Genomic DNA, 27,166 nt, shown 5'->3' on the forward strand with positions numbered 1-27,166 from the left:
GGACCCTATCTCTGTGGGGGTAGCTTGGTGCTCATAGAAGCAGGGGATAACTGGAGATAAACAGGTGCTTTCTTCTTTTTAGAGGCACGTGAGGTCAGCTGTTAAGACACAGCAGAGGACAATAGGAGTTCTTTTGCCTTTCAGCCTTGCCTCCTGACCACCCAGTAGAGGAAAAATCCCTGCAGTTTCAGAGGTTTTGCACTGGAAAAAGTCGTGCGCAAACATTGTGTTTCCTGTGAGGTTACACACTGACTGAGAATGTTCAATTTGTTCACAGTAAATCACTCTCTCGTGTTGCTTTTAAAAAATGACTTTCTACCTCATTCTACACTCATTCAAGTTTAATTAATCTTCTATTTTTTATTTTTTATTTTAAAAAAAATGATATTTATTAGTTTTCCAACAATTTAAACACAACACAACAAACAAACAAAAAGAAAAAAACAGAAAAAAGAACAATACAATACAATACAAAAACACTAAATAACATAACCAAACAAAAGCAATTTAAAACACTTTCCGTATCTTACCTTTCATTCACTTATTTCCACGACCTCCTCACACCTCCCTTTTTGTATTCCACTTCTATTAATTGTTTCAGCAATTCCTTTCCATCTTCCTCTGTTTTCTATCCTATAATTATCTTAACACATTCTAACCTTATTTTCCCTTTAATACCCTATTAATCTATTTATACTTATTTCCTTATAACATTTCTACTGAAGCCATATCACTTCATTCCAACATTCTTCTAACATTCATTAATTTTACAGTATTTCTGTAAATAGTCTTTAAACTTTTTTCAGTCTTCTTCCACCGACTCTTCTCCCTGGTCTCGGATTCTGCCAGTCATTTCCGCCAGTTCCATATAGTCCATCAACTTCATCTGCCATTCTTCCCTGGTGGGTAAATCTTGTGTCTTCCAATACTTTGCGATAAGTATTCTTGCTGCTGTTGTTGCATACATAAAAAAAGTTCTATCCTTCTTTGGTACCAATTGGCCGACCATGCCCAGGAGAAAGGCCTCTGGTTTCTTCAGGAAGGTATATTTAAATACCTTTTTCATTTCATTATAAATCATCTCCCAGAATGTCTTAATCCTTGGGCATGTGCACCAGAGGTGAAAGAATGTACCTTCAGTCTCATTACATACAAGTTTAATTAATCTTCTAACAAGCTATCTGGGATTTAAATTTGGAGGGAGAAGAGCCCTATGTTTTTCACTGATGTTATGCTGTAAAGCACTGTACATTGGTGATACTATAGAAGTACAGCTTTAAGGTCAAGACATGGAAACCTATACAAAAGTCAGCACAAATGCTTCTTATGTTGGTTTACATGAAAGGCAATTTCCCTGGTTTTTATTCCACATAACAGATCATTAGTAGCTTTAGTATTTAAGCACTCCATGCAGATCTGACCAGAAATCAGATACTCAGTGAACTGGAAGTTCTGGACCAAATATAAAAAGCTAACACAGGAGTCAGACCACTTGCACAAGTCCACTAGTGCAAACAGTTCACATGTTGCATTTTAAACTGTGGTTAAGAAAATACCAGAAAGAAAATAGCAAAATATGGTAACAACTATCATAATACTCACACGTAACTATTTACATAAATGTAAATGGTTGGGTTTCCCCAATTGTGGGTGGTGTACAGATACTTTCATTACTGTTGGTTCTGCATTCTTGTGGAAGAATGTGCCCATATCGCACTGCAGTGGCATTTTTCATGAAAAACAGCATATAAATCTTTTAACGTAGGAAAAATATGTAAATGCACACATACCATTCATTCACAAACAGGTGGCACTGTATGTGTACTTGGGACATTTACATTTTTAATACCCCAAAAATCAATTCAGTTTTCTATATGTGAACCCTGTGTTTTTTATATAACCCTGTGTCCTCATGTATATGTATCTGTGATAAGTTATTTTGCATATGTGGAAGCATTATATGTGAGGGATCTATAAAAGTCTGTGTGCATATATAAGCTATCGTGTGGGTGTTTTTTATGTGCTGGCAATTACTGAGCAGGAGGGGGGTCCATTTGACACCCACCTACGCTGCATGTTTCACACCACATATGATTATTATTCCTCAGGAGAATTTTATCTGATTGCCATATAACCACCTCTGAAATCTCTTCGCTTTTTCAATGAAGCACGAAATAGGGCACTGCTGAAAACCCATTACATTCCTATTCAGTATGGTAGACTGGCATGGAAAGTGTTTTCCATCCTACAGACATTTTTTTAGCACTAAACAAAGAAAAATTAACCGGAATCTTGAGGACTTAAACCTGCAGTCTTATGCACATTTCATGAAATGTTCTGCAGAATGGGCCTCATCCAGCCCCAGGTAAACACTGTAAATGGCGGAGACTGTGTACTACTCACTCAAAATCGACAAAATTGATATTGCTTAATTTTGGCTGGAACACTAACTAAGCAATTTTAGTGGGGGATCTGGTTAAAACCTCTCTGTGACTCTTTCCATCTCTCTAAGAAAGCAAAGGAAATGGGAAGTAGCACAAATACGACAAGAAGCTGCAAAAAAAATTTCTTTTTCTTTTACAGAATATAGTTCTCATTTCGGAGTGGGAAAATGAAACCTACATTTTTTTAAAAAAAAAATAGGACAGGAACTTATGCAGCAAATATATACAGTAAACATGAATGGAGACTTCTGTGAATAAAGCCAGGCCCAAAGTTAGCTGGACTCTCTGCAGCTGTGTTCTTATCTGGCCGAAGGAAGTAGAAGAACAACAAAAGAGGCTAAGAAGCCCTGGCTGATGCATGGGAAAGCCATTGGCCAGCAATTGTGGCTGCCCTTCTGCTGAGCAAATAGTTCAAACTGTTCACTCCCATCTCCCATTCTCTCCCTGGGACATTGTTTGTGTCCTTGCATTTCATTCTGCAAGGAAGATTGCTCTCTGGGCCTATAAGCAAACAGTCCAGAAAAAGAGCCAACTAGCCGCCTCTTTTCCCTGGAGAACTAGCATTTTTAGTCCCAGCTCCAAGCTGTCAATGAGCTAGAGAGTTAATGTCAGTATCCTGAATTAATTGCTTTAAGCTGCAGCAGCCAAAATGTGTGCCACCAAATGTCCAGAAAATGTCTTTTAATAATGTTTCCTTTCATTTCTGTTTGGGGTTTCTATTGTTGTTTTTGCTCCAAGCATACAGGCCCTCCCTCTCCACTGGAATTGCCTCCCCAACTGTAGGTTACGCTGGCTAAAAGCAAAGCACTTATGGTGAATTACAGTGAACGGCTGGCAAGGTATCATCAAATGGAGAGAGAAACACTTACGTGTTCTGGGCTTGCAGCTGCCGTTGTCATCCTATCAGATATTTCACATTAGAGCCTTGACTATAGGAAGAAGGTGATGGATGAGAGAGTTAGGAATAAACAAGAGCATGTTTACATGTAAATATCTTTGAAAATTAACTTCCCAAAATGGTGTGGAAATTACAAAGGGGAAAAAGGCGTCTGAATGGTAAATCAATTTATGTTTAAACATGCTATATTTTAAAGTGCTCCCCTGTGCGAATGGCCCTCTTTAAGAGAATGAAATAATAAACCAATTTATATACCAATAGAGAGCTGAGATCCTGAGTGCCGTTGTGTAAATTTTCCCCCTTGACTTTTCATTATCTACCTGTGCAAAATCAATCTATATGTATGGGATCAACATACAATTGGAGAGATAAAAGGCGAAATAAAATGTGCTTTGCATATCCCCAAGATAACAGGCACGGTTCCTCATTCTCCTTTGGTTTCCAGGCAGATGCATCCCCCCACACACACACACTTTTTTAAAAAAAACATCAGATTGTAAAGGTAAAGGAAAAAGAGGGGGCTGTGTGGTAAGTGTTTACTTCTTCCCCAGAAATATTGATTCTGTTAAATGAACTATGATTAATAAGTAACCAAGGAAATACCAGGTTAATTTTGCACATAATTTATTGTACTTCAGGAGAGTGAAAGGTATCTCGTATTTTAATTTTACAGGGTATGCTGCATGTGTTTTAAAGGAAATTTCTATAAAACACAAAGCAAGGGAATAAATCACTATTACAAGAGCCCCATCTACTGCAACAAGAGAAGTTCGGCACATGCTTAAGTCACTACGCCTGAAATAGATTTGACATAAATCTGCACAAATATAAGATGGAGAACACCTGGCTTGCCCATAGTACATGTAAAAAGGATCTAGGGGTCTTGATGGACCACAAGCTTAACATGTGTGATACAGCAGCAAAAAAAGCTAATACTATTCTAGGCTGCATCAACAGAAGTCTAGTGTCTTGATCAATGGAAGTAATAGTACCACTCTATTCTGCCTTGATCAAACCACACCTGAAATACTGTGTCCAGTTCTGGGTGCACAATTTAAGAAGGACATTAACAAGCCTGAGCGTGTGCAGAGGAGGACAACTAAGACGATCAAGGGTCTGGAAACCAAGCCTTATGAGGAACGGTTGAGCGAGTTGGGTATGTTCCAACTAAACAACAGGAATAACTTTATGACAGTAAGAGCGGTTCGACAGCGGAATGACTTTTAAACAGAAATTGGATGGCCATCTGTCATGGATGCTTCAGTTGAGATTCCTGCATTGCCAGGGGTTGGACTAGATGACCCTCCAGAGTCCCTTCCAGCTCTACAATTCTGTGATTCTATTCTGCTAGATTCTGTCCTCTGCTACCTACGCACTCACAGCAATGCTGTGTTCTCAGAGGATGGGGAAACACCATAGGTCCATTGTGTTCAGGCTCCTAAATTTCTTGGCCACTTTTGAAGGTCCATTGGGCATTGGGAACAGGAAACACTTATAATCAGTTCTCACATATATGTTCATGTTTGGTAGTAGTTGTTGTGTGAAAGAGCATTCACAGATCGAGCACCAGAAAGGAGTGAGTTAAGCTGCAAGGCAGCAAGCATGCAATGGCTAAAAGATACATCAAGAGGTATATCAGCATTTGTGAACTATATCATTATTTGCCCCTTAGAGTGTGTATGAAAATAATTGAACATGAATCAATTACCTAGTTAACACTCTAGAGTGTGTTTTTAACACGCCCATTCTTACAGATCACTGCTGGGGGGGAGCGGGTTCCTCTCATGCACAATTCCACAGCCCTGAGGTCTGCATCTAGATAGGAAGCCTCAAAGTGGAGTCAGTCATCTTGGTCCTTCCCACTCAAACACCATCTTCCCTCTCAGCAGGACAGCATTTCAGAAAGACATGGGCAGCTGGTGGCTCCAGTACTGCAATGTACTCTGGCAATACTATATCACAATACTACATCACTGCTGGGATGTATGAATCAGGCGTAGTACAATCAGAGTGGTTAAAGCATGTTAAAAAGAGAGAGAGACCTTTCAGTTAAGAGGTAGGAATTGTTACATTTGTGTTAAGATGCAAAGGTGAGACCTCATGCATGTAGCCAAAGCTCCACACTCGTGCACCTAAAAATATTAGGAGACACAAACTCACACAGGAAATTATAAATATTTCAATAAAATAAATAATATAAAAGAGAGTTGTGCCATTTATTAAGCTCCACGAGCCAGAAGCTGCCCCCACATACCGGTGGTTTGAAGTCTGCAAATCTTTCCATTTAATTCTAATGGGCCTGAGATCTTTATTTTCAGTGGTTTCAGATTCCTCCTACACTGGGCTTTAAAACTAGAACACTACATGCATCACCCAGTACTTGAGCATTTGTGAAACTCCTTCCATCTTTCTTATTTGCTTCTTTAGTCTGCAAACCTGCTTTGTGTCAGTCTGGGGTGTGTGGATTGGCTCCCTGCAAACTTCCATCAGCCATCATCACTTCTTGGGATTGGAGTTTCTCATTCCACCTGCTGAATGTGTGGGTGCAACTACAAAAATATCTGAAGTGGGACATGGTGGGGAATGACTGAGCCAGCCTCGCTGTCATCACTTGGCAACATCAGTCTTCATTTGGGTCCTATTGATGCGCCAACTCCAGGATGGGCCAGCTATTTGCCTGCCCACTTACCTTCTGCCCTGGCCGACATGAGTGATGGGGCTGCAGGCGTAGTAATTTCTCCAACGGTCCGCCATGCCCCACCACTGCAAGGCCAGGGCTTGGATTGTCCGGTTTCCTACTGAGGGTGGAATCCAACATAGTGCTAAGGCAATCATTCTATCAGGTGTATTAAGGAATAAGCTTTCATGGGCTACAGCTCAGCATCTGGTGAGGTGGGCTCTACTCCACAAAAGCTTCTGCCAAAATAAATCCAGATGAAGTTGTGCTGGCCCAATTGTGTGTGCCCTCCACAGCCTGGGATGCACACATGTCTTTAATGCATTTATTCATTCATGAAATTCATCTCCCACCCTTCCTCCCAAGGGAGCCCAGGGCAACATGGAGCCTTGTCAGACAATTGGCAATTGTGCTGATCAGCTGGCTGGTGGAGAAGTGGGGCAAGCGGGGCAAAATCCACAGCTAGACAAATGACTGCTGGTTTTCTGCTTGGGGAAATATGAGTGCAGCCGGAGCATCTGCGTGGGGATTTGGGGTGAACTACGCAGGCAAAACCAGTTTGCATATAAAGTTCCTTTTCCAACAAGGGATAAGCATGTCAAAAGCCTGCCTCACGTGATCTGAAACTCAGGCCACCACTTTTACTTTCTATTGTTTTTTTACTGAGAGACTTACATGGGGGATGTGCTTCTCAGCTCTGCCCCTCAGGTGAATTTAAAAGTGTCAGACTTTGCTCATTGTTCTATTCATGTCTATTTAGAAGGCAGACCTGTTTATAAATTTAATGATGAGAAGCTGAGGCTGGAGAATTTTGAACCACACCACCTCAGTCTGCAAGTGAAGGTCACATTTCTGAATGCTTCTTCTCTCTGTAAAATGCCTCTTGCCTTGACCAGCACACCAAGGAGACACCTATACGAAGCCCTGCCTCCTAATTTTCTACATGCAGCGAGGTTTCATTTTTAAAAGTTCAGTTCTGTATCTGTGGTCTGAAGTGGAATACTCCAGAATTCAACTACCTTATTCTGTATAAACGGTGGATATGGCTCTATGAGTAAATGGGCATAGAATCGCAGCTTCAAAGGTCAAACCCTGCACTTTTAGATTCTCTACATAAAATAAAGGTTACCTAGAAACTCTCCTTCAATACCTGCCCCCCAAGCAGACACCTGCCACATTATGGATCGGGTGAAATTTTTAAACCCGTTTTCAAGAGCTGGCCCATTTTAGATGTTTCTTAAAATCTTATGCATCCTCCCTAAATGACAGTGACTGAAAATCACCATGCCTTTATTGTAGTGCAGACCTGATTAAATTCATTCCTTTATTTATTTGAACTATTTATAGAATTCATTTAAGGGTTCAAACCTGTCTTTAAATTGTTGTATTGAAAGGTTACATAAATTGGGGCAAGGGAGGGAAAGATAATTAGTTCTGGAATGGAAGGAGCTTTGCAGGTTCACAAATCAGACTGACGGGTTTGCACCATTTGAGAAATATTCCCATTCCAATCCAAAGCCTCAAAGGCAATAAACACAATATTCTCCTTCCACTCTACATCCTCTTTTGTGGTTATTTCTCCACATGATCATGTGTATTACTGTGCAATTATGATCCTATTATGATCAAGCCTTCAGTTTTGTGATTTCAGAGTTGACACCCTAAAAATAAAAAGCCTAATCCAGCGCTGCAATTTAACTTTTGGAAATGTGGCATTATCACTTGTCCAAAGTGCTATAACAAGGGTTTGGGGTTTTTTGTTTAGGTTCTTTTTTGGCAGTAATTCAAAGCTGAGAAGCTTTCAATGTGAAATATTATTCCAAAAAAATCAAACTGCAATGCTTTAGACTTGATTGCATCCCTTTGTTTGTTTGATTTTGGCTGCTCCCAGTTAAGTCCTGACAAACCCCAAATGCTTGCATGTCAGATTTCAAATGCTGCCAGTTACATAAAACTAGTGTATATTAACTATCAGATCTGGTCAAAATGCTACATATCATATCAGGTATGGAATATAGTTAGATGCTTGGTGCTATTGCACGTCAGCTATCAAACACGGGCAAGTGCTAAATAGGTAGTTAATGACGAGGCTGGAGATTTTTGAACTGCACCATCTCTAGGGTCTTGGTGGTTTAATGGCCTGACTCTGCAGAATGTCAATCAATGAGTTGTAGTTTCTTTTACCATTTACTTGCAACAGAGAAGATTACACTCTCATGGTTTTGCTTGTTTGCCCAATTCAGCTGAGTGGATGCGATCCTCTTCCTCTGTCAACCCAGCTACCAAAGCAGAATCAAATGCATCTTATCTGCTGTTAACTCAGGCTGTGTTTGCAATATCTGGAGCCACACATCCAAGACATGGGAGGGAGAATCAAGATACAGCAGGTGGGATTGCAGCCCAGAGATACAGCTAAATCCTACCCTCAGCTATAAACTGCAAGTTGCAGGAGGGGCAAGTTGTTCTATAGCCAACAGTGGGAAAGCCCTGGCTGTACAGTTGCATGACTGCAGCCTATAATGCCTTCTTCACGCAGGGCTCGGCCACACTTTCTCCTGTGATTTCTTTGGTTTATTCCATAATTTCTAGGCACAGGTTCAAGAAGTTTTCTTTTGTCCCACCACTTTCCCCAGGAAAACCCACTCCTTACTGCTGAAACAGAAGATACATCAATCCTCAAAAACCTGATTGTCATTTGTTCCAATTCAGCAGTAAACAGCAGGCTTTTCCTGGGGAAAGTGGCAGGACAAAAGAAATACCTGTGCCTGGAAATCATGAAACAAACAAACAAACTATTATTATTATTATTATTATTATTATTATTATTTAGAAGTGTGGGTGAGCCCTCAGTATACATTTTTTAACACTTTCCCAGTTTATTTAATTGTATTGTGATCCCAGTCTGGAACTCCTGTGATTCAGTAATGGGGTGTGGGATCTGTAACAATCAAAACCTTGGACTGCCTGATCCCTTACATCCCTGCCCGATCTTGTAAGATTTTTAGGGGAATCTCTGTTGGTGGCCTGCCATGCGTCAGAGGCATGCCGGGCGGTCCTGAGACTAGACAGGCCCCCTCTTTGCTGAACTTCAGGCACATGGCAAATATTTCAGCAGGCATTTTCAGACAGTATTCGGGTTTCACTTTAGTTTTATGAAAAAAAAATCGTTGTTTTATTCTCTGTATGGCTTATTTTTATGTACTCCACTTAGAAATGCTAAGTGGTCTATAAATGCCTTAGCTAAATTAAACTAAACTGTTATTCACAAAATTGCAGTTCCTAGGGCTTAGGTGGGAGCCAGCTGGTCTCAGACCAAAATCTGTGTCATAAGAGCTTGAATTTCTACCAAGAATTTTCAGCACCTTCAGAAAAACCACAATTTTCACTCTTCGTGAAAAGGTGTCTGTGACAGTTACACTGGTTTCAAATGAGTTTTACAATGTAAGGTCTTACTCTTAAATGAGAACAGGACAATTTGTTAGTGAAGCTATAACAAATGCTAACCCTGCTTGTTGGTTTTTCAGTATTTGCATCCCACCTTTAAAACAAACAAGCAAAGAAGTAAATAAATACCATGGCTGATTACGATGCATCATAAGCACACAGCACACAGATGAACTGAGCCATTGAGCAGGATTTATGCCTCCACAAGCACAGCCCAAGTCTGCAAGGGCACTTGCTGACAAGAAGGTCAGGCAAAAATGGGACACTTTTGATTAAGCAGCAGGTTCCAAAGTCAAATGGCTGATACCCTCTTCTCAAAGAGATGAAATAACACTAGCTTGCTGTGCATATAATTCAAATCAGAAAGATACCCCGATCAGCACCTTGTCTTAAAATGGGGGAGGAATGTGCTGATACAAATGTAGGGCTATGCACTGTGGCATCACCTCAATAGTGTAACAGGGTGGCAAATATGTGGTGAACTGCCCTGTGATCATCAGATGAAGGGCAGAATATATATGTAATTAATTAATTAATTAATTAATTAATTACTTGCCAGGGCTGCAGGCCTTGAAGTTTCCTTCCTTCTTTAACCACAAGCATTGAACGCCACTCTTTCCCCCTCTCTGGCCATGCGTCTTGAGGAAACGTGTCATCATAATATTATATAATACAGGGCAGTACCTTGGAGCAAGTACAGAGTGCCTGTCCTTCACACTCGTAACAGAGGAGCAAAGCTTCCTTTCAGAGGTAGCAAGGCTCCCAAGAGGTCCTGTAACATCTCTCTTATTTAAAATGGAAAACTCCACTTGGTAGCCTTCTGCAAACACTGCCCAGATATTCATAGGCGCCGACTCCATGGGGCTTGAGGGGGCCCGAGCCCCCTCAAAAATTCGTTTGGGGGGGCTCCGCCCCCCCAATAATCTCCGGCGCCCCTCCAGCAGAGCGCCATCGCCGCCCCTCCCCCAGCCCAAAATGCACAGGGAGGGGCGGGCTGCATGCCTCCTGCCCTCCCTCCCGAGCAAAAGCTCCACCCAATTTCCTTTGGAGCTGATTAATAGGCGCAGCACGCTCTCCCCTATTCGCTCACGAGGAGGCGGCGCCACTTTATTTGCATATTCATGAGCTTATTTATTATTCATGAGCTTTCCCGGGCCCCCCCAATATTTTTTATAAGTCCGCGTCCCTGCAGATATTACAACTTTGGCTGCTGCTCTCATAGCACTGCTAAACATCATGTTGTTGCTCCACACCACAAGACTTGCCAGGGCAGGCATGGACCCCAGGCAACTCACCTCTGTGGAACAGCCCCTCTCTGACATGACCAAAAGCAATTTATTTATTTATTTAACAATATAAAAACACAATACATACCTTAAAGGTAAAGGAACCCCTGACCATTAGGTCCAGTCGTGACCGACTCTGGGGTTGCGGTGCTCATCTCGCTTTACTGACCGAGGGAGCCGGCGTACAGCTTCTGGGTCATGTGGCCAGCCTGACTAAGCCATGAGCCAGAGCAGCGCACAGAAACGCCGTTTACCTTCCCGTCAGAGCAGTACCTGTTTATCTACTTGCACTTTGACGTGCTTTCGAACTGCTAGGTTGGCAGGAGCAGGGACAGAGCAACGGGAGCTCACCCCATCGTGGGATTCGAACTGCCGACCTTCTGATCGGCAAGTCCTAGGCTCTGTGGTTTAACCCACAACACCACCCGTGTCCCTCAATACACACCATAGTAACAAACAAAAACAATACCACGGGGGGGGGGGAGCAGAGTTAAAATGGCTCAGGACAACAATACCTCAAAGATCACTTCTTCCATGAAAGGCCCAGAGGGTGGCAACATGAGATTAGGGCCTTTTCTGCATTGGCTCCCTGTTTGTGGAATGCTCTCCCCAGGGAGGCTTGCCTGGCAGTCTCGGAGCAACATGCTGCAGCCCCCAGAGCGGAGAACAGGCATAGGCGTGGCTGGCGCGCATCCCAGGGGTGTGGTGTGTCGCCTGCGGGGGCAGTCATGGTGGCACCCTTTCCCCAAATGGTTCCCAGTGCAAGTTGCTGCCCCGCCCCCTTCGTACGCCAGTGTTGCCTGGCACCTTTGTTACACAACTTTTGGCTAAATAATCTATGACCTTTATCGTTGTTGTTGTTAAATTTGTATCCAGCCCTTCATCCATAGATCTCAGGGCAGTTCACGGCATAAAAATACAAGATAAAAATATAAAATATATAGTAAGAACAAGAACAAAACAATAACACCCCCCCCCAAAAAAAAAAACCATCCTACAAACATATTTAAAGGGTATAAGATGTTAATCAGCCCAAGGCCTGGCTGAAGTGGAACATTTTTACCTGGTACCTAAAGGTATACAATGAAGGCGTCAGCTGAACCTCTCTGGGGATTGTAGAATGAAGTGAGAATTTGCATGCTTTAAAGCTTTTGGGTGGGGACCACCATGGGAGGGGAAAGAGGAAATACAAGGTCTGGCTTACCTGGTAAACCCATGCCTAGGGTGTAACTACTTTCCCATTTCTGGGAATCTACTTCAGGCTACTGAGATACACACACACACACACACACACATATACACCTGCACATAAAAATTAGCACTCCATGAATGGGCTTTGGCTTACTTGCTAGTTCTCTAAACAGAGCTGGGGGGTTTTATGAAGGAGTATTTATTTGTGTGAGACCTACCTGTAGTAAAAAAAAAAGTAAAGGTAAAGGACCCCTGGGTGTTTAAGTCCAGTCAAAGGCAACTATGGAGTTGTGGCTCTCATCTCGCTTTCAGGCTGAGGGAGCCACCGTTTGTCCACAGACAGCTTTTCAGGTCACGTGGCCAGCAGGACTAAACTGCTTCTGGTGCAATGGGACACCATGACGGAAACCAGAGCGCATGGAAACACCGTTTACCTTCCTGTCACAGCAGTACCTATTTGTCTACTTGTACTGGTGTGCTTTTGAACTGCTAGGTTGGCAGAAGCTGGGACAGAGCAACGGGAGCTCACTCCATCGTGGGGATTTGAACTGCTGACCTTCTGATCGGCAAGCCCTAGGCTCTGTGGTTTAGACCATAGCACCACCTACGTCCCCTTCTACCTGTAGTCTGAAGTGATGACCCAGGCAAAACCACAGTAAGAACTAGGCCTAAGCTGAACCTTTCTCCCCAGCCTGCATTCCACAAAACCTCTCTGGAGAAGCACTATAACCATGTGATGCTGCCTGAAAAGGGATTTCGCTGCTTGAATTCAACCATGCAGCCTGATTCTATTGAGCATGTGTAGCCCCCCTGTCCCCTGGTCTCTGGGCAAATCAAGTCTCACACTAAAAAGAGATGCAAAGGGACTGCATAGAAAGGGAGGGGCATGAAGGCAGTGCTGATCCTGGTGGCCTATTTGAAAATGATGGGGGTGCTGTAGCTCACTTGATAATGGAAAGCACTTTTATATTCCATTTTTATTTTTTAAACTCTGGTGGTTAGCCATAGTGAAACTCCTGAAGCAGCTATCCTAGGCGTAGCTTATTTCAAAATAAAGGACTTAAGCAGTTTCCTGCTAGCCTGGTGCATCTTAAGGGGAATTCAGAGACTGTATTTTACCATAACAAACTTCAGACATGGACAAAAGGCACAGAAGGGTAGGGACCATCTCCAGCAGACCATCTACAACCAGGTAAGATTTATTGCCAAGAGCATTGTCCTCTCAGGTCTTCCTGCACCTTAAGCAAGAAAACACACTAAGGAACACTTTAGCACAGATTAGCGAGGCCTTAATTGCTTTTGCTTTGTAAAATTTAAGCACCTGGGTAGACAAGGAGGTTTCCAGTTTAAAATAAAATAAAGTAAACCTGGCAAGACTGAAATCACACCACCCCTAGAGTAGACCATAAACCTGCTACACTGAAGGCACACCCCTAGGCATATTTACTAGGATGCACGTCCCCTTGGATTCAGTGGGGCTCCCCCCCCAAAGAAGTCTGCATAGGATTGCAGCTTTAAACAGGTATTGTCTTTCTTTTCTTTTTCTAAAAAAAAAAACAAAAAAACAGGGATCGAACTGTCTGCGTGAAAACTATTTAAGCCCGTGCTTAAGTTTTCGCTCGTGTCATCCTTGGTGGAGCACGTTCGCGGATGTCAAGTCAGTTACTAATGAGCTAAACAATTGCGCCTAGCAATTAGCCTCCCGGTAATTAAATCGCGTTTATGGGATTAACGCCCCGCGGTTCGAAACAAAGCCGAGACATGATAGGGAAATGCGTGCGTCCCGAAGCCTCGGCTGGATCCGAATCGCCTCTTGTTTGCTTTGAAATCAGACAAAGGATGCGGACAAGAATGTCAATTTCCCGAGACGCCTCTCCTTTAAATGCCGCGCCGCTTCCAGCGAGGCCAAGCGCCGCTTTCGCCTCCGTCTCCCGCGACCAGATACCAGAGGCGACGGGGGGCAATAAACCGGGAGATCTCTGTTTTGCAGGCTACTTATTACTTCTTCTGGCTGATAAAAACTTCTACTTTCCACTAATTTCACGGCGGGGACCGCGAGGGAGGCTGCGGGGGGAGGGGGCAAGAAATGTCAACACAGAACTTCCCGGGAAGACGCGAAAGTTGATTCAAACGGAAAACGAGGAAGTTGGGATTGTGAGAAAGAAGACGGTTCCGCTGTAGGAGGAAGAGCGATAAGGAAGGGAGAATTAACAGCGGCTGCTTCTTTCCGATGGACTTCTTGCCCAGTATCTCCAACGATCTCCGCTAGGGTGGAAGCAATCATTTAAAGCAAACGACTCTTCTGGCTGAGAAAGGAAGGCTACGATCCAGCCATGGCTGAGCATTTTCAATTGCCGAGGCGTTCAGTGGAAGAGAGAAACAAGCGTCTCCGTGCCTCCCACCGAAATCCGCTGAGACGCGCAGCCCGATCCTATGCGTGTCTCTTCAAGAAAATCTCGCCGGATTCCACGCAGGTCGCTCCCAAGTTAGGGTGACAGGACGTGGAAAGTGTTGACTTGCGCCCCAAAAGGCATTGCGATTAAAACACCATAGAACTCTGATAACAAAATGGTGCGGAAATCTAGACGCCATTAAACCGTTCTCAATTCAGCCGAGATGTTAGGTTTCGTCGTGAACTTTGAGCGCTGTGGAGGCCCGTGTCAAAGGAGAGCACAAGCTTGCATAAGAGATGCATGGATCGGGAAACAGCAGGCCGGGAGGAGGGCTTTGGCACTTCCTCGCCCTTTCCCAGCGCAGGTCACGAAGACAGATGGAGCCAAAGCCTGGTTACTCGGTTGCGCGAGCGCGAGCGCTGCAGAATGCGGATTCATTGACCTCTGCACACCTGGGCCTTTACCCGCGCGGCCTTAGCTCGTCATTGAGTTGCGGGGCTGGTTTTCAAAGAGGGAATTTGGAGGATAGGTTTATGGTCAGTTACAAGTCACAGTGGTGAGTAAAGAGATCCTGCCACAGGCAGAGCCATACTGAGGCAAATGGCAGGCTTGCCCGCTCTTGGGGGGCATCTGATGAGCCCCCGTTGGAAGAGCCAGCAAAGCCCCCCCCTCTTCTGCTCCCAGGGTTAAAGGAGGAATAAAGGACGGCCTTCCTCCCCCCCCCCCCCCCCCCGCGTTCCAACACCTTCGTCTGAGTGCATTCTAATCCGCGTGGAAGACTGATTCACACAACTCGGGGTAGGCATAAAACCGATTAATTACATCGCAGGAAGAGAGAAATCACCACCTAAATGCCTCTTCCTGGGGCGACATTATGCGTGTAGAGCGGTCTTCCTTTAAAACTATATTAAGGCAATACCTTAATGGCTATGTCAGCTAGGTCAGCCCTCTTTGATAGGGCTCTCCAAGGCTTAGCAGCTGGAGACGTGTGTGGAATAAAGGGCAGGTCTGTAACAGTTTGCCTGATAGAACCTCCCTGTACCTCTGAGCAGGGGACCCTGGGGACACAGAAAGGGTGGGCTTTTACCTCCATGCAACCCTTGTAGGCTTCCTAGAGACATCTGTCCTCCTTTGAAAACAGAATCGCTGCTTGGGTGGCCCTTGGCTCTGACTCAAGTGCTTCCGTTCATCTGTAAACTGCCAGAGATCCACTGACAGTCAACTGATGTCCTTCAGCCATGTGGTCCCCACTGCCAACACAGAGCTTAAGGTCCACAGGATTATGAAAAGCCTCATCCTGCAAAGCAACTACAGATGAGGCAGTCAACCTCTACTTCGAACCTTACATGATGGAATGTCTCCTTCCCTGGCAGATGCATAACTAGTATATCTGGTCAGAAGTCTCCCTGACATGCTTATTTTCTACCTACAGGGAGTCACTTTCCAACACAAGTGCCTCACCTGCAGTCTGAAGTGGTATAGCCCTGGCAGGGGTTGCCGACACCCCCCACCCCCAATCTCCTAGTTGTGAGAACAGGGAGATAAAATCCAACCTGTAGAAGTAAATCTAAAAGATTTACACTGTCGCTCAATCTAATTTGACAAGCAAATTGAATTAAAGTGGACTGTGATTCACTGTCGCCAGTTAACAGGCTTGGGATGACAAGAGAATTGTTGCTCTCCGGAGGGCAGTGAAGAAAAATCAGGAAGAACCAAATGAGGAGAAAGACACCATAGAAGAACTTCTTCATCTAGGCGATTCCCCACCCCCTTTTCCCTGCGTAGTATTACTATTTCCAGAATATTCATACCCTACGGGATACTTAAAATTCCTTATTCATTTAAACATGAAAGGGATCTTCTTATTCCAGATGCCAGAATATCTCCCATTTGTTGTAATTTCATCAGGAGATCCTAAAACAGTTGTATATCATCCTTCATTGTTTGGGGGATATCAAGGTGGTATACAATCAATAATCATAATAAAAATCAATAATAAAACAATTAACTACAGCCTCCTTGATATCTGTAAATCAACAATAAAACAATAACCACAGCCAATCAAAATCAGCCTAGAACAAAAGAAGGTGCTTGCATCAAGGAAAACTGGTGCTGGAGGGATTAAGTAGACTAATACCCCCACTTTCTTCTATGGAGCTTAAGGTGGCATACATGGTTATCTCTTCACCAGTTTATCCTCACCACAACCCTGTGAAGAAGGTTAAGCTGAGAGTCAGTGACTGGTCTATGTAACCCAGTAGACTTTTTTATGGCTGGACGAGGACTTGGACCCCATCTTGCGATTACATGGCAGCTCTTGAAGGGGTGGTCCTAAACAGGGGTGCCACGCCTGAGAAAGCATCCTCTTTTGTTGTGGGGCACTGTTTCCTTTCCGATAAAGGAGGTACCCAAAGCAAAGCTGCAACAGAAGATCTCAAAAGCGTGTCAGACAAAGCAGAAGAAACATGCAGCTCCAGCCTATGCAAGGCCCTTTTTGCTCAATGCCGCTTATTTCAAAGTGTGGGTAGGATTGCAGCTGTAGGGAAAGGAGCTGTTTGATTACTCCTTTCCATCAATGGTACTCATTGAGCATTGGGCTCCCTTGGAGACAGCATGAGACTCTTCATCTCAGGGTTGTGGGTTCAAGCCCCATGTTGGACAAAACAGCCCTGAGTTGGACTAGATCAGTGTTTCCCAACCACTGTTCTGCGGCACACTAGTGTGCCGCGAGATGTTGCCTGGTCTGCCTTGGGGAAAATTCGAAAGATTATTATTTTTTTTTGTAAAAGTCAAATTAGGTCCTAATCTATCCCTCGAGCGCCTCTTGTCCGTTATTGTGACGCAGGAAGCGTGTTCCCACCCACTCCCCGCCCTCCCTTGCTTCTCTCTCTCTCTCTGTGGCGCTCTCCGCCGCTTCCTGCTGGGCATGCGCAGCTCGCCTCGCGCTTCCATTCCGGCCCCTCCTTCCCCCGACTACCCCGCCGCTCCGTTCCTTTCTCTTTCTCGCGTGTCAGAGAGCGGCGGCGCGAGCGCGGCGGTTCCCTCATGGCTGACGGAGGGCTCGAGGAGGAGGAGGCAGGACGTGGAGGCGGAGAAAGCGGCGGCGGCCACCCCCCACCTCCGGCTCGAGGCCCGCGTAGAAAGCTGAGGGGGAGAGATAGATAGAGGTGGGTGGCGGCGGCGGCGGCGACCACGACCAACCGCCACAGTAGTTGTAGCGGTGGCGACGGCGAGCAGGGACTCCCGCTCTCTCTCCGTCGTGTCTCTCTCTCTCTCTCTCCCGGGCCCGTCCGTTGAGTCTCCCGCGCGCCTCGGCTACAAGATGAGCATCGAGATCCCGCCGGGTCTGACTGAGCTGCTGCAGGGCTACACGGTGGAGGTGCTGCGGCACCGGCCGCCGGACCTGCTGGCCTTCACCGCCGGGTACTTCGCCAAGCCGCGCTCTCCTTCCTGCCTCGCTTTGCTGCCTCCTCCCCCCCACCCCCAAAGCTTGGAGGTTCCCCTGCGCCGACCCACAGGTTTGACCCCCTTCTCACACCTGTTCGCGCTCCTTGCACGGAATGGGGCGGATGGGGAGGAACGGGGCTCGCCGCTGCCTCCGCTCGCCCTCCCCCCCTCCGCCGGCGGTCCCGCGATTCTTGGCTTTTTGGCGGTTGGCACAGAAGGAAGGCAAGGGGGAGGGGAAAAAATGGAATCTTACACTTTCGTGCGTCCCTCCCGGCGTGACGCTGCACGCTGACGTCACGGGGCTGTAATGGTGGTGTGCCTCGAGATTTTTTTCATGAAACAAGTGTGCCTTTGCCCAAAAAAGGTTGGGAAACACTGGACTAGATGACATTCACAGTCCTTTTCAACTCCACAATTCTGTGAAAGGCTCCTCCCACCCCGTTCCTGATTAGAGAAAATGATTTCAGAACATCTTCTAGCCATTTCCCAGCCTTATATTACAGATTAGAGTAAAAAAACAATAGTAATGAGCTGTTAACTTCTCCTGGGTGAACATGGTTTTCAACTATGAGATTTGAATTGTGGTTGATCCTCTTTTTGAACAGAAAGTGGGAAAGAACCATTTGTTTTATTAATCATTACATTTATATCCCATCCTTTTCTCTATGGAGCTCAAGATGGCATACATGATTCTCACCATCCTCTTTGAACACCCACAACAACCACCATGAGAGGTAGATTAGGTTGAGAGGCAGTGACTGCCCAAGGTCACCCCATGAGCTTCGTGGTCAAGTAAGGATTTGAACTCTGGTCTCACAGGTCTCCAACAGTCTAACCACTACATTGCAAACATCTGCAATGCAAATGGACATTCGGGGGATTATTTTCCCCATTTTCATTATAAACCATATTATGTGATGGCAGTGCACATGTTTGCTCAATAAGATATATAGACCACAAAATATGTTGGTATTAAGCTTTGTGTGAGAATACACGTTTGTTTCCAGCTTGGGACATTTGGGCCACCCTCCAACTCTTTGCACAGGCTGTAATAATATTATACACAGTAAGTCCAATTGGGAATGAAGTCGAAGCAGACTTAGGGTTCCATTGTTAGTTGCTCTCTTTTTTCCCACGTGCTGAATGGAAGGTGTACATTCATGAGAAACTTCAACACACAGGTGCAAAAATAATGTTGGAGGGCATGTCAAGTGTTAATTCACCCTAAGGTTGAGGAGCTGTCTCTGTGGTCCATCAGAGGTGCTTGGACTGCAGCTCCCAAGATCCTGAACCCTGGCCACTGGAGCTAAGGGATCCTGGAGTCTGATAATCTCTGGAGGACCATGTTAGCTATTCCTCACTAAGGGCAGGGCCGGCCCACCCATGAGGCAAGGTGAGGCAACCACCTCAGGCAGCAGGATCCACAGGGACAATAGTTCCCACTGAATATCATAGAATCATAGAATTGTAAAGTTGGAAGGGACTCTGAGGATCTTCTAGTCCCATAAGGGGATTGAACCTGCAACCTTGGCATTATCGCCACCATGAGCTATCTTCATTCTCCCTTTGTTTGATGTGATCTTCATTCCATCTTTCTTCTCTGGTGGGGAGGCACCATTTGGTGGTTCACCACAGCTGCCAAAATGTCTTGAGGAGGCCCTGCCGAAGGGATTGGCCTGGAGGCTTTCGGGAGCATTGGTAGCCTGTAAGTGAGCTAACATTTTCAGAAACATCACTCAAGCCCCCAACCCAACCCTTGCTGGTCGCTCTCCCAAGGGAGACTATAAAGGAGGCAGCTCCGCTTTTTAAGAAATTGAGGTCCTGTGCACACACGTATGGGGGGGGGGGGAGGTGCGTTTCTTTTGCAAACCATGGAAGTTAACTGGTTATTTGCAAGTAACTTCCTTATGACTGTTGATCTCAACTACAGTACCTGTTTCTCGATAGACTTCCAGAACCTGGCTTATGGTCACAATGAGCAAGAGGTTAAAAGTCTGTCCAAGGGAGTTAAATTAGCTTCGTTTGGCCTGGATCATCCCATGCTTAGTCTTAAATAGACTTTTCAGTGCTACCATTTAACATTTAACTTACTCTTGGGGTCGGCGCTTCTCAAACCTCATGAGCAAAATGTCAGCGTTATGTTTCCTTTCTCGCGAGAGCTCCGCTAGGTTGCTACACCTCTAACTAGGTCCTCCCTCTGCGGCTTCAATTGGATTTGCATTTGTTAAAAGAAATGGTTAACATTCAATTTCATGCTTGATTTCTATTGTAAATACTGAGCCCCATCTTCGCTCCCCCTCCGTGCTCACTGGGCCTGAACAAGCCGAAAAATGCTTTTCGGAAAATCACGTTTCGGAGTTTGCAAACGCTGCTATCAGCAGACTCCACCTGAAAAATAGTTTTGCAAGACGGAGCACATCCCCAAAGACATAGTCCTCCTCTCGAGCGTAGCTGCGCGCGGCACTTCTGCGCAAAGCACTTGGCCGGCGGGGGGTGTGGGGGGTGTCGGGATCGCTCTTTTTAACCCTTCGGTAGTCTACGGCTGGGATTGAGTCCAGCCCAACCAGTGGCTGCAAATAAACCTGGATCTCTCCCTCTTGCCAGCGCTTGTCTACGAAAAACCGAGATTTTAAGGTTGAGTTTGCTTGGAAGGAAGGCCCGGGGACACCACGAGAACCTTACCTCCAAGAAAGCTTAGGAGCGCCCACTTGAAGCTGGTGAGACTTCATTGGCAGCAGGGGTGCCAACTTGAATAAATTAGCGGGGGCAGGTAAGCTCCATCCCGCATAATCGATCACATAATTATGCACACGCACACCATTTGAATGGCAATGCCAATCAACTGGGGGGAGCGGACCCCTCAAATATTTTATTGGGGGGGCTGGGTCTTCATAGGAATTGGCTCCTATTCTGCGCAGTAAACAGCACTGCCCGCTCGTCGAACCTCTCCATCTGGCACAGGCGAGGCCTTCGCCACGGTCAGCGCCAGCCTTTGCCCGGGGGCACTTCCGTCAGCTCTAACTGAACGAGCCAGCTAACAATGCCCGATGGCAGGATCCCCGCTGCAAACGATGCGGAGAGGAACATTCTGGAAAGGAAGGAGAGGACCTGCAGTGGGCAAGCGTCGAAACTGACGAGACTGTGCCTGCGCTTTAGGGGGGGGGGGCGCCTTTGGAGAAGAGTAATAGGACGTGGGTAGGATGGCAATTTCTGTGCATGCCATTAGTAGTTTTGGAGGAGAGGGCGTTTGGGCAGGGACGACCTATCTGCTCCTCAGCAAGTTGCGGTTGTGGTTGGTGTTATTTATGCCCTTTCTAGACAGACCGTCGATCCTCAGATTCCTCTGGGAGGAGCTCCAGAAGTCGATAAACCACACAGATCGAATCGATGAAACAGTGTGGAAATGTGAATGTTCAAAGCGAAAAGAGCCTTGCCCTCAAGTCCAGACGAACCTTTTCCTACTGACAACGAAATGCGTTTCGAAGCCTGAGCGCCGCAATTCATCCCTTGAATGGAAGGGGTTTTAGAGCTGCCCCTTTCCACCCACCAGCGAGAGCTCATGTAGTAACAGGCCACGGAGTACCCCGCCCTTCAGAAAGGACTCTGCAGCAAGTTCGCTCTGAAGGGGTTGGAGAGCTAGCGGGGACCAGTGATGCAGCTGGAGCTACGCTGGGCAAGTCCAGGCCGCCCTCGGTCAAATGACCTCCCAGAGATGCTCGGGGCAGCACTTGAGCTGGCCATGCCGGGCTGACATGATTCCTGCAGCACCTTTTCTTCTTCCTTTTTAAAAACGCTTCCTTTTTCAGTGGGCAGCAGACAGGGCAGGTCCACATAGTTAGAGATGTCCCTCTTATTATGTTTGCTTTAAATATACATTTCCTCCTGCTTTTCTCCAGCAAAACGGTGATTCTTCCCAATAACAAAAACCACCAGTATGGTCCTTGTGGCAACCCCCGCCAGCACCGCCTTCTGTGGGTCTTGCTTCAATAGAACCGAACAACTCCTTTTTCAGTCCGTTGAAGACTGGCGGAGAACGAAATGAGCACCCTCGAGCGAAGAAGCAGCTCGGCCTGAGAACGCAGATGTTAAGTCCCACCGACTTCCATGCAGGGTCTTCGCCTCCCATAACGCCCACCGTCAAGACTGGATTCTAAACCATTGTTCATTTATTAAATTTGTATACCGCTCTTCATCTGGAGATCTTAGGGCGGTTCGCAGCACAAAAGTACAATATCAAAACACAAAATACATAATAAAAACAAAACCATCACCCCCACCCCCACGGATGCTTTGGTTAGTTGTCATCGGTCTGTCTCGGGAGACAATGGAAGAAAAGTGCGCCTTCCGGGGTGAAGTCAAACTGTTGGAGAGTTAGGGCACTTTAATGGGTCGATTAATCAGCTAAATGTCCTGATTAATCGGAGGAAGCCAACCGGCCAGGACGAATTTTAATCCCTGGCTCTCGGAATGAAGCGCATACCTCTGATGATCCCTAGATTCTGTTGTGTTACTTGTGAAAGGGAGTGAAAAAGAAGACACTAAAATGATTTTTAAGCTTTTCCCTGATAAACAACAAGCTCACCCCCACATGGCTTAATATGCCTAAGGCACCTATATTTTATTTAAAATGTTTGCATACCTTTTCTATTTAAACCTTTTAAAGCTGTATTGATTAATGGGATTTGGGCAATATGCTGATATAAAAAGAAAGAAAAAAACAAGCAATTATTGTTTTTAATAAACCGTAATTATTATTAATACTTTAATAACCCGTAAAGTATTTAGTTGTTAAGAGCCCTGGACACTTTGACGCCTTCACAACCCAGATAACCTCCCCACACAAAAAGTTCCACATAAGTGAGTACCCAAAATGCTTCAACTATTTGTTATCATCATCCTCCTCATCACCCTGCTACAGTGGGTTTGGTTCATCCTGACTATTACAGCTCTCTCCCTGGCTTAGCAAGACCCGTTGGGATTCAACATACGTAACAGGGCTGCAGAATTATCCGCTTCTCTGGCATCAGCACGCGCGCGTAAAACACGCGGAGGACCCCTCATTTTTTTTTTCTGGCTGCAAACGCTCCTTTTGCAAACCTGCGCCCCCCCACCGCCTTTGGAAGTAAGCTGGAGACCCCATGAACGTAACACCTGCCAGTCAGGTGTCAGAGCACCCGCAGCAGCTCTAAATGCCCACCTGCTGGATCTCTCTCACACACACGCACATCCATGCACCCCTCTTTGTCGCGAGACGTTTTAAGAGGCAGCGACCTCTCGGGTGAGGGGAGGTGTCGCTCGCTGCAAGTGGCTCGGTTGGGGGGGGGGGAACGAGGCCAGCTCCTTGGCGATGTTTACCCAGAGAGGGTGGAATCTAAAGGACGCTCTCGACAATCAATGGAGCCTTGTCTCAGGTTACCGAGCTGAGCTCCCCTAAATGAGTCCAGCAGGCTGATAACCGCAGGTTAAAGGCACCTGAGATAAACGGCTTCCAGTGGCTTGATGTCAGAGAAGATAAGCAATGGCGGGGGGATGTGCTTTTTATCTGCTGGAACTAGAGCAGGTTTCATTCACCGAGTCGCGATTAGGGAAGGATGAGAGTCTTTTGTAAGGTTGCATAGGACGGAGGCCAAGGAAGGACAGCATCGCAATTCCCCCTTCTTCTTGGGGCTCCATGGAAGTGAGTGGGGCTGTCCTCCTGAACTACAGCCCCCCACTCCCTGCCTACTCCTAGGGGCCGAGGTCCCTTGCTCCCCCAATAGGCGACAGTCCCATGGGAAGACCCTGGAAAGCGCCTGCCGGTGGTGCGAGTAAGTGAACTCGACAGGTTCATACGTTCATGATCTTTCCGAAGACCATGCTATGGAGCGCTTGGAAGGAAGGAGATGAATCTCTTGAATCACTCCCATGAAGTGTTCAGACCTGCTCCAACTAGCCTAACGCTGTCACACTTTTAGATCTCGCAACGACCTGATTCAGCGTTCAGCAAACAGTACCTGCGTGCAATCCTATGCATATTTACTCAGTGATTAATCTCATTGGCTTTGATTGGGTAAGGGTTTGATTAAGAACCCTTACCCCAAAAAGTTGTGGGGGTTTTTGCCTTCTGCTCAGGGTTGCAGATGGCTGGCTACTGAACCGGCTAGCGCCTGCCATTTACTCCGAAGCAGACGAATTGACTTTGGCTCAGACGTCACTTTGAAATGAATAGCTTTGCGCGTCGGCGCTTAGCGGGCCCTCTATTAAAGTTACGCAGACTTACATTACTTTAAAAGATTCAATCAAAACATTTATTTCCTCAATAAATATCTGAACTACAATAACGGTAGTAGTTATAATAGCCCACCAAATATAAGAATTGTTAAGGCTGTAATACTATGCACGCTTACTTGAGAGTAAATCCCAATTGATCTCACTGGAGTTTACCTTCCAGTAACCATGCGTGTCCAGTTTATTATAACCTTGTTGTGTCCAACTCTTATATAATTGTATCAAGTAGACTTAAGATGCTTGTTTTGGGGTGGGATGTGGCCCTCAGCATCTAAACTGTAATCCTGTGCACACAAACCTGAGTTTAAACGTCATGGGACTCTGTGAAGCTTACTTCCGAGTAGACTGTTGGTCATAATCTGGTTTGTCCTGCGAGGCAAAACTCACTTGGCTTCAGGAATTTGTGTCAGATCCACATTTGTGGATTATCTTCTCCCCACCACCCGAATTTCGAATTCTAGTCAAAGTCTAGGGACGCGGGTGGCGCTGTGGGTAAAACCTCAGTGCCTAGGACTTGCCGATCGCATGGTCGGCGGTTCGAATCCCCGCGGCGGGGTGCGCTCCCGTTGCTCGGTCCCAGCTCCTGCCCACCTAGCAGTTCGAAAGCACCCCCGGGTGCAAGTAGATAAATAGGGACCGCTTACCAGCGGGAAGGTAAATGGCGTTCCGTGTGCTGCACTGGCTCGCCAGATGCAGCTTGTCACGCTGGCCACGTGACCCGGAAGTGTCTGCGGACAGCGCTGGCCCCCGGCCTCTTGAGTGAGATGGGCGCACAACCCTAGAGTCTGGCAAGACTGGCCCGCATGGGCAGGGGTACCTTTACCTTTACCTTAGTGAAAGTCAGCCAGATAGGGGCTGATGTTTTTTCGGAAACAAATCCCGCTGAGATCCGTAAAATTCACCTACAAGTCTATAGGATTGCTGCCGGTATTGTTTGCATATACCAAATATGGTATGAAACCTACAGAAAGATGGAATGGGTTTCACACACCTAGGAGCTAAAGCATAACTTCGAAGCGATCCATTGATTTCCACGAAACATTCTTCCCTATTAACTTGCTTAAAGTCTCCCAGAAAGGCGAAGGCCGCGCACAGGTGGAAGAGAAAGTGAGGGACAGCAGAGCCGAAGCTGGATCTAGAACGCAAATGAATGAGTGGATTATTCATTCTGAACGGCATTGTTAATTAAGGCTTCCAACTTAAACATACTTTACCAGAAATTAAGTCCCACTGAACGGCTCCTGCATGCGACTCAGTCCACAAATCTGGACTGATGCTGCGGCCACAGACTACATAATATTTCATCGTAATCGTGTGTGAGGACGCCAACTCTTCAGCGGGCATCTGTACCTGCACTTTTAACAGCAGTTCCGTCTGCAGCAAATTGAGATGAATTCCTCTCACCTCCACGAAAGAGGGTTGCAGATCAAGCCGCTGTTAGAGGCACAGCAACCAGATCTGATTGCAAAGTTGGCTGCCATTTATATATGAGATTAATTTTGCTCTAAATAATTCTTGTTCTTTGGGTGCTTGTTTGGCAAGGCCTCTTCCCTGCTGGTAGGAGAATTGCTTCCCTTCTGAATTTTAACTTTTCAAAGATTTGGGGAAAGCAGTTAGAATGAAAAAGTCAGGACAGACAATCATGGCTTTGAGTGCAAATTAACCCAGCGCCTCCACCTTTAAAAATGGTATCAAATTGCACATGGCCCTTGATTTATTGTCTCTAGCCTGGGGTTTTTTAATGCATAGCTTACTATGTTTTAATTTTGCACCTGTTTGTTTGGGGGTCTAGAGGACTTAATGCTGGAATGCAAACTTTTTATTTTCTTTTCGTCTTCTATCATACCAAACTGACAAAGCGAACTGGCTAGAAGTATCAGTGAAATGAAATTGCTTTTTTGGTATTGATAAGGATTAAGCAATTGGAGGGAGCGAATAGGTATTTTCATTATTTACTTTCTAAAATATATGAATTTCTATGTTTTTATTGCCAATTTTGCTAAAAATAGTTAAAAAAATCCTCGTAGCGAGTTCAGTATCATGTAGGCATGTAAAGTATAACTGCTGAAACCAGTTGGCCTTACTTCCGAGTAAGAGTAGGAAGGATCAGACTTCAAAGCTAGCTGACCACTTGCTTCCGTGGGATATGAAGGATTCCTAAACCTGGACTGGATAGCAGGGTGCGAACCTACATACACTTTCCAAACAGTAAGTCAATGCGGCTTACTTGCGAGTAGACATGGGTAGGATCGCACTATTGCAATACACTCGTATGCATATCTACTGAGAAGTAAAGGAGAATTAAGTTCAATTAGACTTACTCTCAGGTATATGGGTATAAAACCAACTTTACAACGCAGCTCTATTTATCTGTTCAAAAGAAAGGCCGATTTAGTCTGCCAAATAAGTCTGCTTACACCAATTGCCATGTACACTAACTCAGGAGTCAGTCTCACTTTGTTCAAGGGCGCGTATCCATTTATTTTACTAATTAGATACATCCAAATGAATTATTATATTTTCACTACACACACGCGCGCGCGCACACACACACACATTAGTAGCAAACTGCTCAAACCCTTCTCAAATTGACAGAACAAGAATAAGGCTATCAAAAGAAAAATTCTCGCTTCGTTCACATAATAAAATAACAGAGCAAGGGACCATAAATCACCGAACGACATATCTCCCCGTTTAATTTTTACTTTTTCGAAGGTTAGACGTTGCCGAGGTAGTTAAACTGGTGGGGTGAACCCCTTTTCTTTCCGCCCACCCAACCCACAATTATCCGGCTTCCTTCTATGAAGTTTCTAGATTAATATCGGTGGAGCGAAAGGCGAGAGAATTCCCCGCTTGAACGGCAGGATTAGGAATATTTCTAGAAGAAAGAAGAGGGTGTGAATTGACTTTAGCCTGCAATCGTCTAAAGCGGAATTACAGCTTGTAAAATAGGTCTCCATCAGTCTCCCGGGAGACGGGCTCAGTTCGACTTGGGTGTTCCAGCTCCTTCTTACCCCTCGCAATAATTAGCTCCATCTCGGTCCCAAGCGTGTGTCTTCCCCACCCCCACACCAGTGTTTCCTTATCCCCAATAAATGTTGTTGCTGTTTTGCTCGGCC

The 27,166-nt window shown here is 45.6% G+C and overlaps 1 long non-coding RNA gene across 1 annotated transcript in view; it reads right to left on the reverse strand.

Moving 5' to 3' along the window:
* Positions 1 to 377: 377 nt before the first annotated feature.
* The window catches only part of LOC144328768 (uncharacterized), a 32,682-nt gene continuing 5,893 nt past the window's right edge, over positions 378 to 27,166 (reverse strand). Inside the window, exon 2 of the long non-coding RNA XR_013394077.1 lies at positions 378 to 3,373. This is a non-coding gene — a long non-coding RNA (uncharacterized LOC144328768). The remainder of the gene's footprint in view (positions 3,374 to 27,166) is intronic.

This window comes from Podarcis muralis, chromosome 8 (genome assembly GCF_964188315.1).
Source record: "Podarcis muralis chromosome 8, rPodMur119.hap1.1, whole genome shotgun sequence".
In the NCBI taxonomy this organism is placed as follows: domain Eukaryota; kingdom Metazoa; phylum Chordata; class Lepidosauria; order Squamata; family Lacertidae; genus Podarcis; species Podarcis muralis.